Genomic DNA, 17,177 nt, shown 5'->3' on the forward strand with positions numbered 1-17,177 from the left:
AGGATATATTTGATATGGATTATACATCATACAGAGACCCAGGAGTTTTTTCCAGGAAAAAAATGTGTCAAAAGTGGTCTCTTACTACATTAATAATTTTTGACCATGCTGAGATTTCAACTCATAGCCTAGAATGCCCAATCCGTAAATGGGGTCACAGTCTTAGCACTCCAGCCTCTGGCAAATTGAGCTGCCAGGAAGTTCTGAGGACCTGTGATGAAGCCACAGTAGTGCCCAATATATATATATATATATATATATATAGAGAGAGAGAGAGAGAGAGAGAGAGACAGAGAGACAGAGAGACAGAGAGAGAGACAGAGAGACAGAGAGACAGAGAGACAGAGAGACAGAGAGACAGAGAGACAGAGAGACAGAGAGACAGAGAGATAGATATAGATATAGATATAGATAGATAGATAGACAGACAGACAGACAGACAGACAGACAGATAGATAGATAGATAGATAGATAGATAGATAGATAGATAGATAGATAGATAGATAGATAGATAGATAGATAGATTGCTGTGTATATATATACATATATATATATATATATATATATACTTAGATAAGGTGAAGATATCATTAAATTATATATATATATATAGTTACCAATTATTAGTTATTAAGTTATGACTCCATTTAATGAAGTATCATGGCTGAATACTTATAAAAACATTAATTAAAAATTAGTTAATATCCTTCCATTAGGGAATCATACCATGGTGCTAGAATGGAAGATATAAATCCTATAATTTTTGTGTGGCATTCTAAAATACAATCATGAATTGACTGAAAATTTAATGATTACTTTTATAACATTCCATCAGTATTCACATAAATAGGAATGAGTTTGTTAGGATCTCCTTCCATTTGTGGGTGACAGTCCTGGCATTCCAACTCCAGGCCTGGGTAGTGTACATTAAATGCAAACCATTGGAATGACACTGGAAAATTTCAGATTGTCACGATTTAAAAAAGATCAAGAAGAACAAAAGAAAGCCAAGTGTCAGTGGCTCCTGTCTGTAATCCTAGCTCCTCAGGAGGCTGAGATGTAGAGAATGCCAATTTGAATTCAGCCAGGGCAGGAAAGTATGCGACAATATTATTTCTAAGAGATAACAGGAAAATATCCCCATGGGTTAGGGCTGTGGCTCAAGGGCAGAGTGCTACCCTTGAGCAAAAGGAGATCAGGGATAGGGCTCATATTTCAATGTCGGACCTGTCAAAGAAAAAACGAAGGCAGTAACTCCATGTTTCTGTGTATGGATGGATGATGTATGGATGGTGAGCATTCATAATGTGGCCCATACCCAGCCCCCAACCTGGGCAAGCTTGGACAAGCCCTCACAGAGTACTAAGTCTGAGCTGGCAGCTTAAACAAAACATCCTTCTCTGCCATTTAGTAAATGAAGCCCCGAAGGCTTCCCTGGGTTGGTGTATGCAATATGTGCATTATGTTCTATGTTCTAACTGAGATGTCGCATTGGGATATCTAGCAGTCAGCCACTGCCTCAACAGAGACCACAGTTCTTAGGATGTAGGACTTGTGAAAGGTTCTGGCTCCATATTCCCTATCCTCTGTAGCATGTAAGCCTAGATCTTTGGGGCCTCATGGCTATCACTCATTCATCATTTCTCATTGCCAAGTCTCAGGCTGGTCCCAAATCCTGGCAAAGATATGAAATGGCCAGTGATTTGTTCGTTGAAAAGGGTACGCAAATAAATCCCACCCTCATAGCTCCTGTTAGAAGTAAGCCTTAGCTGCGAATGTGGCTTAGTGGTAGAGTGCTTACCTAGCAAGCATGACACACTGGGTTCGATTCCTCAGTACCACATAAACAGAAAAAGCCAAAAGTGGCACTGTGACTTAAGTAATAGAATGTAGCCTTGAGCAAAAGCAGCTCAAGAACATACCCACACTCTGAGTTCAAGCCCCAACACTGGAAAAAAAAAAGTGATCTTGGTGAGACATACTCTTCTGGGACTCAGGAGGGCCGAGGTTATAGGTAAGAAGTAGAGGGCAGGTACTGGTGGCTTATTCCTGTAATCTAGCTACTCAGGAGGCTGATACCTGTGGATCATAATTGTAAGCCAGTGCAGGCAGGAAAGTCTATATGATACTCTTTTCTCCAATTAAACACCCAAAAGGGCAGAGCTGTGGTTCAAGTAGTAGAATGCTAGTGTTCAGCATAAAAAGGGATACCGTCCAGGCCTTGAATTCAAACCCCAGAACTGGCACACACACACACACACACACACACACACACACACACACACACACACACACACACACACACACACACACATACACCAATATAGAGCATTTGCCAGTCATCCTGCACAAGTTCCATCTGTAGCAACTCAATATAAAAAAAAGAGGGAGAAAGGAAGGAAAGACTTGCTCCAGGAGGTGATATAACCAGTGCCAAAATTCCACAGGAGTACCGAGATATGGATAAAGGACAGAGAGCCTCAGGCATAAGGTACAGCATGGGCAAAGGTCCTGAGGTGTGGTGTAGAGCAGGTGGTATGAGTGGAATGAAGGTTCGGTGCCTTCAGAAAAGTCTGGCAGAACCTTCAAGGCTGGGTCAAGGTTTGTGCTTGAGTCACAGGTAGGGCAGAGCGTGGGGTCCCAGTATGGGTCTCAAGGGGAAGATTAGCTTGGCTTTTTACCATGGACCCCAGCCATTTCCTGTTGCTGGAAGCCTATTTTTCACAGCTCCTGACCCTCAGGCTTCATTTGCATTGAGGAGTCAGGGAAAACGCAGGGAAGTACTCTTGCTTATGAAAATCTTCTAACCCAATGCCACCAGTGGCTCAACCCCTGTAAATCCTAGCTACTCAGGAGACTGAGATCAGAGATCGTGGGTCAGAGCCAGCTTAGGGGAGGAAAGTTAATGAGACTCTTCTTGGCAATGAGCTACCAAAAGCCAGAAATAGAGCTGTGGCTCACAGACCATGAGTTCAAGCCCCGGTACTCGCACAGAAAAAATAAAGAAAACCTTTCAGGAGCTACTGTGGAGAAAGGCCATTATTAGCTGGGCACAGTTGGCTCATTCCTGTCATCCTATCTACTCAAGGCTGAGACCTGAGAATCAATCAAGATTCAAAGCTAGCCTGGGCAGACTTTTATCTCCAATGAATCATCAAAGAATGGGAATCAGAACTACTGTAGTTCAAGTGGTACAGCACCAACTTTGTGCAAACAAGCTAAAGGATAGCATCTATGTCTACGTTCTGAGTTCAAGTCCCAGTACACACACACACACACACACACACACACACACACACACACACACACACACTAACATCCTTAGCAGGTGCCAGTGGCTCATACCAGCAAACCTAGCTACTCAAGAGGCTGAGATCTTAGGAATGGCAGCTTGAAGCCAGCCCAGACAAGAAAGCCATGAAACTCTTATCTCCACTAAACTAGTAAAAAAGATAAAAGGTGAGCTGTGGTTCAAATGGTAGAAAGTTAGCTTTGAGCAAAGGAAGCTCAGGGAAAGTGCCTAGGCCCTGAGTTCCAGATCTAATATTTTTTTAAAGACACCCTATACCACTCCCACAGGACATAAATCCAGATTTTGGTCATCCTTAATCTCACTTCACCTCTTGCCACTTCCACAGTACTCCCACAAGTGGCTGGTGTGTGGCCAACACTGGGTTAAGAAGTGAATGTACAAAAGGGGGGGCATAGCCAGGTCAAGACTAATGCCCCAGAACATTGAGGTATTGGCCATACCAGTCTCTTATCCCCCAGTTCCCTGGCCCTGGAATCTAAAGTCTGTGCCTCTGTATTCTGGGCATCCAGAATTGTCTAGAAGGACCTGAGAGGCCCAACTGGGGCCGGAAGATAGACATTCTTATGGTAAAGTACTCTTACATTTCCTAGACACTGATCAATATTTCCAAGCCACATTGGCCTCAACTCCCATGTAGTCCTGGATCCTCCTTGCTAGGGTGGCCTTCAGTCAGCTGTCAAGCTCGAGATGCCCAGAGCCACCAGCAACCCCCCATTTCCCACTCCACTGCAAGCCTGTGGAGAGGGATGTGCAGTCAGAGGCGCAGCTGAGGTAAAGGACAGGACATCACATGACTGAGGCCTTCCCTCATAGGCAGGGGAGATCCTCTGCCAGCTGGCACTGCTGTCTCAGAATTCTGGAGTCAGCCAAATATTTGGACAGTCAGAATTGTGCCCCAGACAAAATCTGGAATACAGGTCTCTGGCAATTTAGGACTCATTGTATACCCTGATAGGGGACTAAAGGCAAGGTCGGTGTGGAGGAGGGACACCATCTGAGGTCAGAAAGACACAGACAGGCACCCAGGAAGGGGACAGAGAAAGAGGAGGAAAAGTTACACACACACACACACACACACACACACACACACACACACACACACACACACACACACACACACACACGGACATTCCAAGGCGTCAGCAGTTCCTGAGAACCATGAACTCTCTCCATTAGGATCACATCGGATTCATGAGAAGATGGCATTATCATACTCAGACCAACTGTAGACACAACATTGAGCCTCGCACATATCTGGAATATCTCATAACCCAGCACGGAATTTCCTACCGTACACACTGCTATTTGGAAAACTAAGGTACCTCTTTGTTTATTGTTGGTCATGGGATTTGAACTCTGGGCCAGAGCACTGTCCTTCAGCTCTTCAGCTGAAGATGAGCATTCTCCCACTTGAGCCACAGAGCCACTTCCTGTTTTCTGGTGGTTCATTGGATATCAAGTATCACAGACTTTTCTGCCCAAGCTGTTTTGGAACCATGGTCTTCACATCTCAACCTTCTGAGTAGCTAGGATGACAGTTGTGAGCCAACAGCAGCAGCTGGCTTCAGCCACCTTCAAATACCCAGAGGAAAACCAATTCGTTAGGCCACAAACTTCTTGCAACCCTTGACTTCAGACTTTGACACCCAGCATCCAAATCCATCCTTTAATGGAGAATATGCAGACACAACAACCCGACCCCAGCACCCATTCACCCACTCCCTGCCTGACACAGGCCTCATCTTTTGAATTCTTGGTAAGGTACCACCCATCCTACTGTGGCTTCAAACAGGGGCAAACTTGGGGAGTTCTTAGAAATGTCTGTACAGTGAGGCCAGCACCTGGTCTCTCAAACACAGCACCCACACACACCTCCATATCTCTGCAGGCAAAAATGTTTTACTTTTCAGATGTGGGGCTTGAACTCTGGGCCTGGGTGCTGTCCCTGACCTCTTCAGCTCAAGGTGAGCACTCTACTACTTGAGCCACAGCACCACTTCCGGTTTTCTGGTGGTTTTTTGGAGATGAGTCTCAAGGACTTTCCTGCCCAGGCTGGCTTTGAAGCGTGAGCCTCAGATCTCAGGTCCTGAGTACCTAGGATGACAGCAATGAGCTACTGAAATCTTCCATAAAGGAGCCATGAAACTGTGAAGGAGAAAACAAAAGTTGTGACTGGGCTCATACTTGGTATTGATGAAAAAACAACAAATATACAAACACACAGAGAAATAAAATGCTTTTGCTGTTTTTAGACATGGTGAATTAAATATATTGCTCTCATCTTTGTGCTTTCTCAACACACACACACTCACACACACACACACACACACACACACACACACACACACATCCAGAATGGTGACAGAAGACTCTTCCATGCAGCACCTGCAATTTGCCAACTGATCACTTACCTGAGCACAGTCAGGCTGTACAAGGAGAAAGATTCTCTCTCTCTCTCTCTCTCTCTCTCTCTCTCTCTCTCTCTCTCTCTCTCTCTCTCTCTCTCTCTCTCTCTCTCTCTCTCTCTCTCTCTCTCTCTCTCTCTCTCTCTCTCTCTCATACACACACACACACACACACAGAATCAGAGTAGTGCCTCTCCTAAGTTTGTTGGTTCGTCATCTGGGACAATGTACAAGCTGGAGCACACAGGTTCCCATTCCCCATTCCCTTGTCAGAACCAAGATCTACCACCCAAGGGGAGCACCATTGTAATGACACAGCACCACCACCCCTTTCCCCTTCTCCAGGGCAAGACACTTCCCCGTTGGAACAACCAGCCTTAACTCCCCATTCACCAAAACCCTAAGACAGGACACTGGGTGAAAAAATCCCCAGACAGGTGGCTCCTCAGAGCCAGGACTGAAAACAAGCAGGGGGTCATGGGGTAGCCATGGGGTGTCTGACCCGGGGTGGTGGTGGTTTTAAGGAAATGGATGGGGTTCTAAAGGCTACATACATGGACAGACTCCCTACTTCCAGCCTAGATGCTTCTGGGTGAATGGGTGGATTCTTGGGGAGGACAAGGAGACCAGATGTACCGGGAGCACCAGCAGATGCTGGCAGAGCTGGGAAATATGATCACCCTGTGAGTACTGTTGACAGCTGGGGTGGGGGTGGACAGGCCGTGTGTATATGTGTCAGAGGGAGTGTTTTACTCCCAGATATTCACCTTCCATCTGACCCCCAGTGCCCTCACCTCCCTAGTGAGCTTTCCTGAGACCCTCCTTAGGTGAGAGGGTGACTGAGAACAGAGAACAAGGACTCACACAGCAAGGGGGCCCTATTTCTGCATCCAAAACTCTCCACCCTCAGAAAAAAGGAAAAGACCCAAGAAGGCAGGTGTGGAGTTGCTCCCCAACTCAGAATAAAGCCACCAGGTTCCCATCTTGGAGAGGAAGGGTGAACATGTGGGGCTGTGTGGTTCCCACTGCTCCAGGCCAGGGGCTCAGGGATGTCCCCTTCACACCCAACCTTGTATCTCCCCATTTCCTTGGACACTGACACTAGGGATGGGAGTGGGATCCCTGGGTCCACACCCACTCCCCCATCTCCCACTCCTGGGGCGCATTTATGGCAGAGCCAGGGCTGGCACCTGGTGTTAGTGAGGCAAGGTTGGGATGCGAGAAGGGAGGCAGGAGTCGTGGCTGTGGGTTGGGGGAAGGGGAGTTGGGAGAGGTCACGAGGTGTGGGCCCACGTGATGTCCACTAATGTGTGCTTCTGGGAGAAGCTGTAGGCTGCTGTTCTAGGTGCAGAGGGCAGCAATGGCAGCATCATGGCAGGTGCTCGGGCCCAGAGTAGAGGACAGGGGGGGCGTGGACAGGAAGTGGTCAGGGCCACCATCTGGCCTGGGGCACACTATCGCTGAATGACTCCGAGAGGCACTGCTGGTCCAAGCCAGCAGCGACATGTTTGAAACGTGATGTCGCGGAGAGGGCAGGAGAGGGGCCAGGACAGAGGCAAGCGGGTGGCAGGGCTAAACGTGCCACAGCCCCAGCTGAGCTCCTGGAACAGGGACCTTGGACTCAGGGCCTACTTGGCCTCTGAGCCTCCCTGGGCCTGTGGGAGGGATGTGCCTGCTATGCTGGCTTTGTGCTCTGTGCTCCTGGGCCAGACCTGTGCTCCTACAGCAGCAGAGGCCAGCCATTGAAGCAGCCTCCCCTGGTGAATGTGGCTCCTCATCTCTCTGCTCTCTCTCTCTGCCACCACTTCTCTAGATGTCTGCCCTGCCTCCACTGCGCAACCATGTCAGCCCCTGGCTGCAGCAGCTATGTGCCTCCTCTCCCATTCCCTGTCCTCCACTTGGTCATGCCCCTCCCCCCACTGCCATGTCCCCCACCTCTTAGCCTTGTGCTGCCCTGAGTCTGCCATAAGGCTACCAGGCCATGGCAGAAGCAGCCTCACCTCATCTCAGGGCTTACCCCAAAACTAGCAGCTGCCCAGGGTGATCGAATCTCCCCTCAGTCCAAGCACTGGGGGAGAATCTTTTCCATCCACCCCACACACCAAGCAGGTGCACGATGACCCTCCCTTGTGTGTGTGTGTGTGTGTGTGTGTGTGTGTGTGTTTGTGTGTGTGTGTGTGTGTTATTGTCGGGAATACCTAACTCTCAAGGACTCAGAACATAGAACACTTTGGGATGACAGCACACAGCACACTTGAGAAAATAGCACAAAGAACCTTGTGTAATGGACTCAGCACAATGTGGCTTTTTAAAGACTCACCACATAGCAACCTTTGGAATCCTCATGGTAATCTAATGACTAATAAGATTAGACATGCCATTTTGACATCACTAAACTTAAATATCATAGTATTATGACATCATATGTCATAGTGGCATTATAGACATATTGTGAATGCCTATTCTGTGATTTCATTCTAATTCAAGGGAGCAATATTGGTGGATATCAGAAATCCATTGCGACCTCAAAGCCACTGTGATATGAAAATTCCCTTTGTGACCTCACAGTGCCATTGTGATATCATTAACCTGTTGTGACATCACAAACCTGTCTTGTCCATTGTGACCTCACTTCCAATGTGACATCACAAAGCCATTGTGATGTCACATTGCTGTTGTGACATTACAATCACCTTGAGACCTCCCAAACCCATTATGATATCTTTACCACTTTTGAAATAAAACACATGGCCTTTGTGACATCACATTCCTTTTGTGAATCCATATCTTCGTTGTGAAATGTCAATTGAGATCAGATATGCCATTGTAATATCACAGAGCATTTATAATATAATCATCAGTGTGAAAGCACATTGTCATTATGACAACATCAGCTCATTGTGACATCACAAATCTGTAATGACATCTTACCACTATTACATTACATTGTCATTGTGACATCATATATACATTATGAATGCCTATTATGTGATTTCATTATATTTCAAATGTTGCATGTGGTTACATATCAAAAACATATTTTCACTTCATAACCCTTGTGACATCACAATCCATTTGTGACATAACATTGCCATTGTGATATCTCTAAATAACTGTGACAACTCAAACATGTCCTGTCCTCATAAGTTTTATTACAGGTTGCCACTGTGTAATGTTAGGTCCATTGAGAGCTCAACCTCTTTTCTACCTCATTATTTCAGGTATGACATGAAATATTAGAAATATACTGTGACATCATGACTATTGTGACATCACACTGCTAGACATCACACTGTCACATTGTCACATCACAAATCTGTTCTGTTGTCACATCACAAATCTGTTCTGACTTCATCACATTTGTGCCAACAAATACCTTTGGAATCCTCACAATACCATTCTAAACTCATACACTCATTGGGAGTTAATGACAATTAAGGTCTGGAATGACATTGTCACATCACCAATCTACTGCGACATCACAAAACTATTTTGAACTCATCAATATTATGGCATCAGCAGCTAATTGTGACATAACAACACTCTTATGACATTATAATTTGACATCATATTGCAATTGTGATATTACTGTAACATCATGCTTTCACAAGCCTATTATGACCTCATCACATCTTAGAAAATTCAGGCCTTTGGGACATCAAACTCTTTCTGTGAACTTGTATCATTTTGAACTTGTAGCATTTGAAATTTGAAATAAGATGTGATTTTACAAACTTGTTTTGACATCACTAACCCATTTTTATATCATTAATGAAGTACCCGATTTTCGGATACCTCCTCTTAGACCACAAGAGACCACCAGCAATGCAAACAGCAAAGAGTCGTTTATTGCAAGCTCGAGCTTAGTCCTCCACAAACTCGGTAACCGGTGACGCTAAGAGGTCCCGAGCACAAAATTAGCACAGCTTTTATACTATCAAACAACTTTACAAGTTCAGGGGGTTTCCACACAAGCAAGTTTAGGGGTTTTGCACACAAGCAAGTTCACAAGTTCAGGGGGTTTAAGTCCACGTTGACTGCACTTCCCTTTTTCTGATGGAACACATTTGCAACTGTTCTGTTCCTTACGGGTGGGCAGGTTTGGTGGCAACCTGTGGTTTTCCTGAGAGCTATTTTTTTCTTTGGCAGCACAGCACTCTTTGTTGGTTACTCTGAGGTCAGCACAGCTCAGGGAGCTTGATCTTAAAATGAGTTACTTTAGCTCTTCAATTAACAGTTTACAACCAAAACCTGTTAGGAACGTTAGCACATTTGACAAAAAATCATGGCCTTTGTGTCATCACAGTTCATTTGTGTATGTCATGACTTCATTATCTTATCCGCACTATAAACTAATGGCAATTAAGATCTGACATGAAATTGTGACATCATAAATCCTTTGTGACATCATCACCAGTGTGACATCAGACTCTCATTATGATACCATCAGCTCATTGTGACATCACCAAATTACAGTGACATCATAGCATTATGACATCGCATTGCCATTTTCCTGTCATAGGGGTTGGGAAGGTAGCTCAGTGGTAGAGCACTTGCCTTGCATGCATGAGGCCCTGGGTTCGATTCCTCAGCACCACATAAGCAAAAAGAAAAAAGCCAGAAGTGGCACTGTGGCTCAAGTGGTAGAGTGCTAGCTTTGAGCTGAAGAGCTGAGGGACAGTGCCCAGGCCCAGAGTTCAGGCCCCATGACCGGACCCCTCCCCCCCAAAACAGAAAGCTGTCACAGACACATTGTGATTGTATATCCTGTGATTTCATTCTATTTCAAAAGTGGCATATGACTTGCTATCAGAAACACATTGTGACCTCATAACCATTGTAACATTATAAACCCTGTGTGACCACATAACCAGTGTGACATCACATTGTTGTCATGACATTTTTCGCTTATGGTGACATCACAAAATTACAATGACATTATAGCATTTGCCATTATGTCATTGTGATAACATAGACACATTATGAATGCCTAATCTGTGATTTCATTGTATTTGAAATGTGGCATGTGGGATGATATCAGAGACTCATTTTGATATCATAACCATTGTCACAACAAAATCCCTTTGTGACATCAATTTGGCAATGTGACATCACAATGGCAATGTGATGCTAATAAGGCATCGTGATATCACAATGGTCACAAACTCACAATGGGCTTCAGATAACAACTGTCATGCCACATTAGTAGTAGAATCAAATAACATAATAGGCAAACACAACGTGTCTATGACATCAGAATGACAATGTGGTGTTACAATGCTATGATGGCATTGTAGTTTTACATGTCAAAATGAGCTGATGGTGTAGTGGCAACATGATGTCACAATTATGATGATGTCACAAAGGATTTTTTAATATTTCAATAGTATGTCTGATGTCAGTTGTCATTAGTTCCCCATGAGGATATGAATACAAAAAAGTTCTGTGATGTCACAGAGGCCATGTGTGTTTTCAAATGTGGTAAGAGGTCATAATAGGTTTGGGATGGCACAATGTGATCCGTAATGTCACAATGGAAATGAGATGTCCCATGGGGTTTTTAATGTCACAGTGGTGATGAGGTCACTATAGTTTTGTGATGTCACAGTTTGTAATTTCAGAATGATACATCTAATTTCAATTACTCATAATTCAATATGGGGATACCAGGTGATAGAATAAGCTTCACAGTATGAGGTCATACTATGTGAAAACCCAATGGAACAGTGATTTCACAATGACAATGTGATGTCTCAACATCATGTTATAATAATGTTTTGATGTCACAATTGGTGATGCCATACTGATGAGGAGGTTGCAATAGATTTGAGATGTCCCAAGGGGTTGATGATGTCACAATGGCATGTGGGATCTCAATTGTCATTAATTCAGCACGAGTATATGAGTTTGGGAAGGGATTCTGATGTCACCAAAGTATATGTAGTCAAAAAGGTGAAGAACGAACAGGTCTGAGATGTCACAAAATGATACAATGGTTATGATGTCCAGCGGTGTGATATCATGATGTTACACTGGAACTCATATCTGAAATATGAGGTCGAACGCAGATTTTCAACTCACAAAAGGCCTAAGATATCACAATGCCATGTCACAAAAGTTATGAGGACAGGAGAGGTTTGATGTCACAGTTGGTTAGTGATGTAACAAAGGCAATGTGCTGTGACAAAGAGATTTTGATGTGACAAAGGTTATGAGTTCACAATGTTTTCCTGATATTAACCCACATGGCACATTTGAAATAGAATGAAATCCAAGAATAGGCATTCACATTACCTTGCTCATGTAACTGTAATTCCTCTGTACACTATACTTACAATAAAAAATGCACAGAAGAAAAAAAAAGAAAAAATGGAATGGTGTCATTGGGATTTGGTGATGTCACAATGAGATGATGGTGTCATGATGACAATGTGACTTCACAGTCATAATTTTTGCTCAAAGTATTTGTGATGATACAATGCTATGTGTGATCACAATTTTCATTAGTTCGCTATGAAGATATGGGTAAACAAAAGGTCTTTGATGCCACAGAGGTCATGTGTCTTTTAAATGGTGCTGAGTTAACAGTAGCATTGTGATGTCACAATGTGATTGTGAAGGCACAACAGCAATGTGATGTCAAAATGGTTTGTGATGTCACAGTAGTGATGAGTTCACAATGAGTTTGTGATGTCACTATTGTCACTATGAGTTTGTAATATTACAATGACATGTCCAATTTCAATTTCTACTAGCTCACAATGAGGAAACAATTTCAAAGAAAGAATCAAGCTCCAAAGAGCATGAGTTTTTAGTCATAACTTGTGTGATATGCTGTCATTAGTATATTATAGGCTTTTAGTAAGCTTAGAATCTGTTTTCAAACTCATAATAATTCAGGTATGACATTTCATATCAGAAATTGACTCTGACATCATGACCATTGTGATATCACATTGATAAACATTAAGACCATGGTGTCACATTGTGAACTCACAAATCTGTTAGGACTTCATCACATCTGTGCCAACACAGGTCTTTGGAGACAAGACAGTCCCTTTGTGAACTCATATCTTCATTGTGAATTAATTACAATTGAGATTCGGCATGCCATTGTGACATTTCCAGCCAATTGTGACAGCACAAACCTACTATAGTAAGAACATATTGTGATCTACTAGCCATTGTGGTAGCACAATCCCTTTTGACTCCACATTTCCATAGTGATATCACTAAACCACTGTGAAATGATAATCCTCTCATACTCAATTCAGGTATGAAATGTGATACCCAAATCCAGTGTGACATCTACATCATGGTGACATCACACTGATAGATATTATGAGTATTTTGTCGCATTCTGACAACACACACCTGTTAGGACTTCACTTTTGTGACAAGCATGCCTTTAGAGACATCACAGTCCCTTTTTGAGCTCATATGCTCATTGTGAGTTAATGACGATTGAGATCACATGTCACATTTTGATATCACCAACCCATTGTAACATCATACAACTCTTGTAAACTCGTCACCAATTGTGATATCAAAACATTATTAAGTCATCATTTTGCAACATCACATTGCCATTGTTATATCACTGTTCTATTGTGTTTTCAAAAACCTACTATATCTTCATAGCATTTTAGAAAATTCATGGCCTTTTTTACTTGTCTTCTCCTGTGAACTCATACCCTCATCGTGATATAGTAGCAACTAAAATTGGTCATGTGATTATGAGATGTGACTTCACAAAACTATTTGATTTCATCACCAATGTGACATCACAAACCCATTGTGAGCTTTCATTGCCATTTGACATCATTATCACATTGCAACATCCCAAACCTATTAGGACCTCAGCACCTTTGAAAAAACACATGGTCTTTGTGACACCACAGCCCCTTTGTGTAACTATACCCTTATTATGAACTGGCAATTGATATCAAACATGCCATTTGTGACATCACCAGTGTGACATAACATTGTCATTATGACAGCATCAACTACTTTTGACATCACAAAACTACAATGACAAGATAACATTATGAGATCACGTTGTCATTGTGATGTTATAGACATATTGTGAATGCCTGTTTTTAATCTTAATTTTTTGTCTGTCATGGGGCTTGAACTCTGGGCTTGGGTGTTGTCCATGCTCTTCAGCTCTAGATGAGCTCTCTATCACTTGAGCCACAGTGCCACTTCTGGTTTTCTAGTGGTTGTATTGGAGATAAATCTCATGGACTTTCCTGCCTGAGCTGGATTTGAGCTGCTATCCTCAGATCTCAGGCGCCTGAGTATCTAGGATTACAGGCATGAGTCACCCATGCCCAGCTATTTCATTCTATTTCAATTTTGACCTGTGTGTTGATATCAGAAACATAATGTGACCCCATAACCATTTTAACACCATAAATCAGCAGTGACATCATATTGTCATTATGACACCATCAGCTCATTTGTGATATCACCAAACGACAATGGCATCATAGCATTATAAATCACAGTGACATTGTTACATCATAGATGTAAGAGTGTTATGGCCTATTCTGTAAATTCATTCTATTTCAGAAACTCATTTTGACCATATAAACATTGTGATATCACAATCCTTTGTGACATCACATTGCCATTGTTGTATCATTAAACTGCTGTGCCATCACAAACCAGTCCTGTCCTTATAAATTGTGTGACATGCTGCCATTGTCATATGTTAGGTCCTTTGTGAGCCCATAATCTGTTTACAATCTCATATTTCTGGCATGACATGTGATATCATAAATCCCCTGTGACATTGTTCTGCCAGATATCATGATCATTATGTCACATTGTGACATCACAAAACTGTTTGAATGGCATCACATTTGTGACAACACATACCTTTGGAAACATTACAGTCCCTTTTTGAACTCATATATTCATTGCCAATTAATGATAATTGAGATCTGCCATGTCACACTGACATCATGAACCCATTGTGACATCACAAACTTATTGTGACCTCATCACGAGAATGGCATCAACAACTAATTGTGGTATCAAAGCATTATTTTGACATGATATTGTGGTATTGCCATTGTGATATTACTGTCCAATTGTGTTTTTACAAACCTCTTATGGCCACATCACATCTTAGAAAATCCATGGCCTTTGAGACTTCAAGCTTTGTCTGTGAACTCGTGTTCATAGACCTCAACGCCAAGAAGACAAACAATCGAGTCACATTTAATATAATAAACCAATTTACACTAGAAAGGGGACTGTGATTACCTTATCCTGGACTGGATACCCAGGTCCAAGAGCAGCCTTGACCACCAAACCTCAGACCTCTAATGGGCAGCCCTAACGGTCTGCAAAGAAACAACCCAAAAATTATGATCTCCAAAGCTCCAAACATCCATGGGCAAGGCTTTTTACTTTTCAATTCCTCCCTCCTTCGCTATAGGCCTGTCCTTCCTTCCTGGTCTTTCCCTTTTTCCCTTCCACCCTTTCCTTCTTCTATTTAGGCCTCTCCATTCTCCACAGGCCTGCCCTACTCTGCCGCAGTGACCACATGCCAACTTTCTGCTCTCCCTCAACTTCCTCTCTTCTCAGGTTTTTCCCTTCCTGCTGTCTCACCATTTTCTTCCATCCGGGTAGCTCCCATTTTTATCTCCCCTTCCAATGTTCTGAAAATACAACCTATAGATACGTTGTACACCTCCTCACTCCAACGGGTATCCTGCCTAACAGTTTTCAACCATCACTTTCCAAACTGCCCAATGCTCAATCACTTCTTGACAGCTCACTATGTGAGGCTTGACACCTCCACCTTTGGCGGCATTCCCAACTCTCTCTGGTGGGTCAGGCCAAGAATTTACAATGATTATTGGCTCCCACGATAATTCTGTCCCCACTGGTTATTACAGTATCCTCATAGTTAATTAGAAGAAATTGAAATTGTATACATCATTGTTATATTACAAACTTGATGAGACATCACTAACCCGTTGTGACTTCATCACTGTGATGACATCACAAATCCATTGTGATATCACATTGCCATTGTGCCACCATGATCACATTGTGACATCCCAAACCTATTATGACTTTGGAAGCTTTGAAAGAAAGCATGGCCTTTGTGACATCAGAGGCCCTGTGTGTACCCAAATCCTCATTTTGAGCTAAAGACAATTGAGATCAGACATGCCATTTTAACATCGCAAAACCTTTGTGACATCATTACCAGTGTAACATCACATTGTCATTATGACATCAGCCCACAGTGACATCATAAAACAAAAATGACATCATAGTATTATGACATCACATTGTCATTGTGATGTCACAGATACATTGGAATGCTTATTCGTTGATTTTTTTTCTATTTCAAATGTGGCAGGTGGGTTGATATCAGAAATACATTATGACCACATAACCATTATGACATCACAATACTTTGATGACACCTCTTGCCATTATGATATCATTAACCCACTGTGACATCACAAAACTGTCCCATCCTCATAATTTTTTGACATCCTGCCAGTGTGATCTCTTTGGCCTCTCTGTTTAAATCACAACACTTCAGGTATAACGTGATATCAGAAATCCACTGGGACATCATGACCACTGTGACATCACACTGCCAGATGTCATGACTACTGAGACACATTGTGACATCACAAACCTGTTAAGACTCATTACACTTGTGCCAACATATGCTTTTGGATACATCATTTTCCCTGAGAACTTACATAATTGTCAATTAGAGATCTGGCATGAGATTGTAATATCATCATCCCATTGTGAAATCACAAACCTATGTGACCTCATCACCTGTATGGTATCACCAACTATTTGTGACTTCAAAACAATACTATCTCATGTAATGGTAACATTACATTGCCAATGGGAAATCTCTGTCCCATTGCATTTTCACCAACCTATTATGTCCTCATAATATTTTACAAAATTCATGGCCTTTCTGACTTCTAGCTCCTTATGTGAACTCGTATCTTCATTGTGATCTAGTAGAATGAAATTGGACATGTAATGGTGATATTACAAATTAATTTTGATATCATTATCTGAGTGTGACCTTGTCACTACTGTGACATCACAAACCCATTGTGACAACACATTGCCACAGTGATATCACAATCACCTTGTGACATCCCAAACCTGTTGTGACCTCTTAGCACCTTTGAAAAAGCACATGGTGTTTGTGACATCACAGTCCCTTTGGGTAACCATATCCTCATTGTGAACAAAGGACAACTGACATCAGACATGACATTGTACCATTACAAATGCTTTGGGACATCATCTCCAGTCACATTGTTTTTAGGATAACATCAACCCATTGTGACAACCCAAAATGACAATGACATCATAGCATTATGACATCACATTTTCATTGTGAGGTCATAGAGACAATGTGATTGCCTATTCTGTGATTTAATTCTATCTCAATT

Source organism: Dipodomys merriami, unplaced genomic scaffold (genome assembly GCF_024711535.1).
Source record: "Dipodomys merriami isolate MVZ:Mamm:240054 unplaced genomic scaffold, mDipMer1.0.p SCAF_265, whole genome shotgun sequence".
Taxonomy (NCBI): Eukaryota; Metazoa; Chordata; class Mammalia; order Rodentia; family Heteromyidae; genus Dipodomys; species Dipodomys merriami.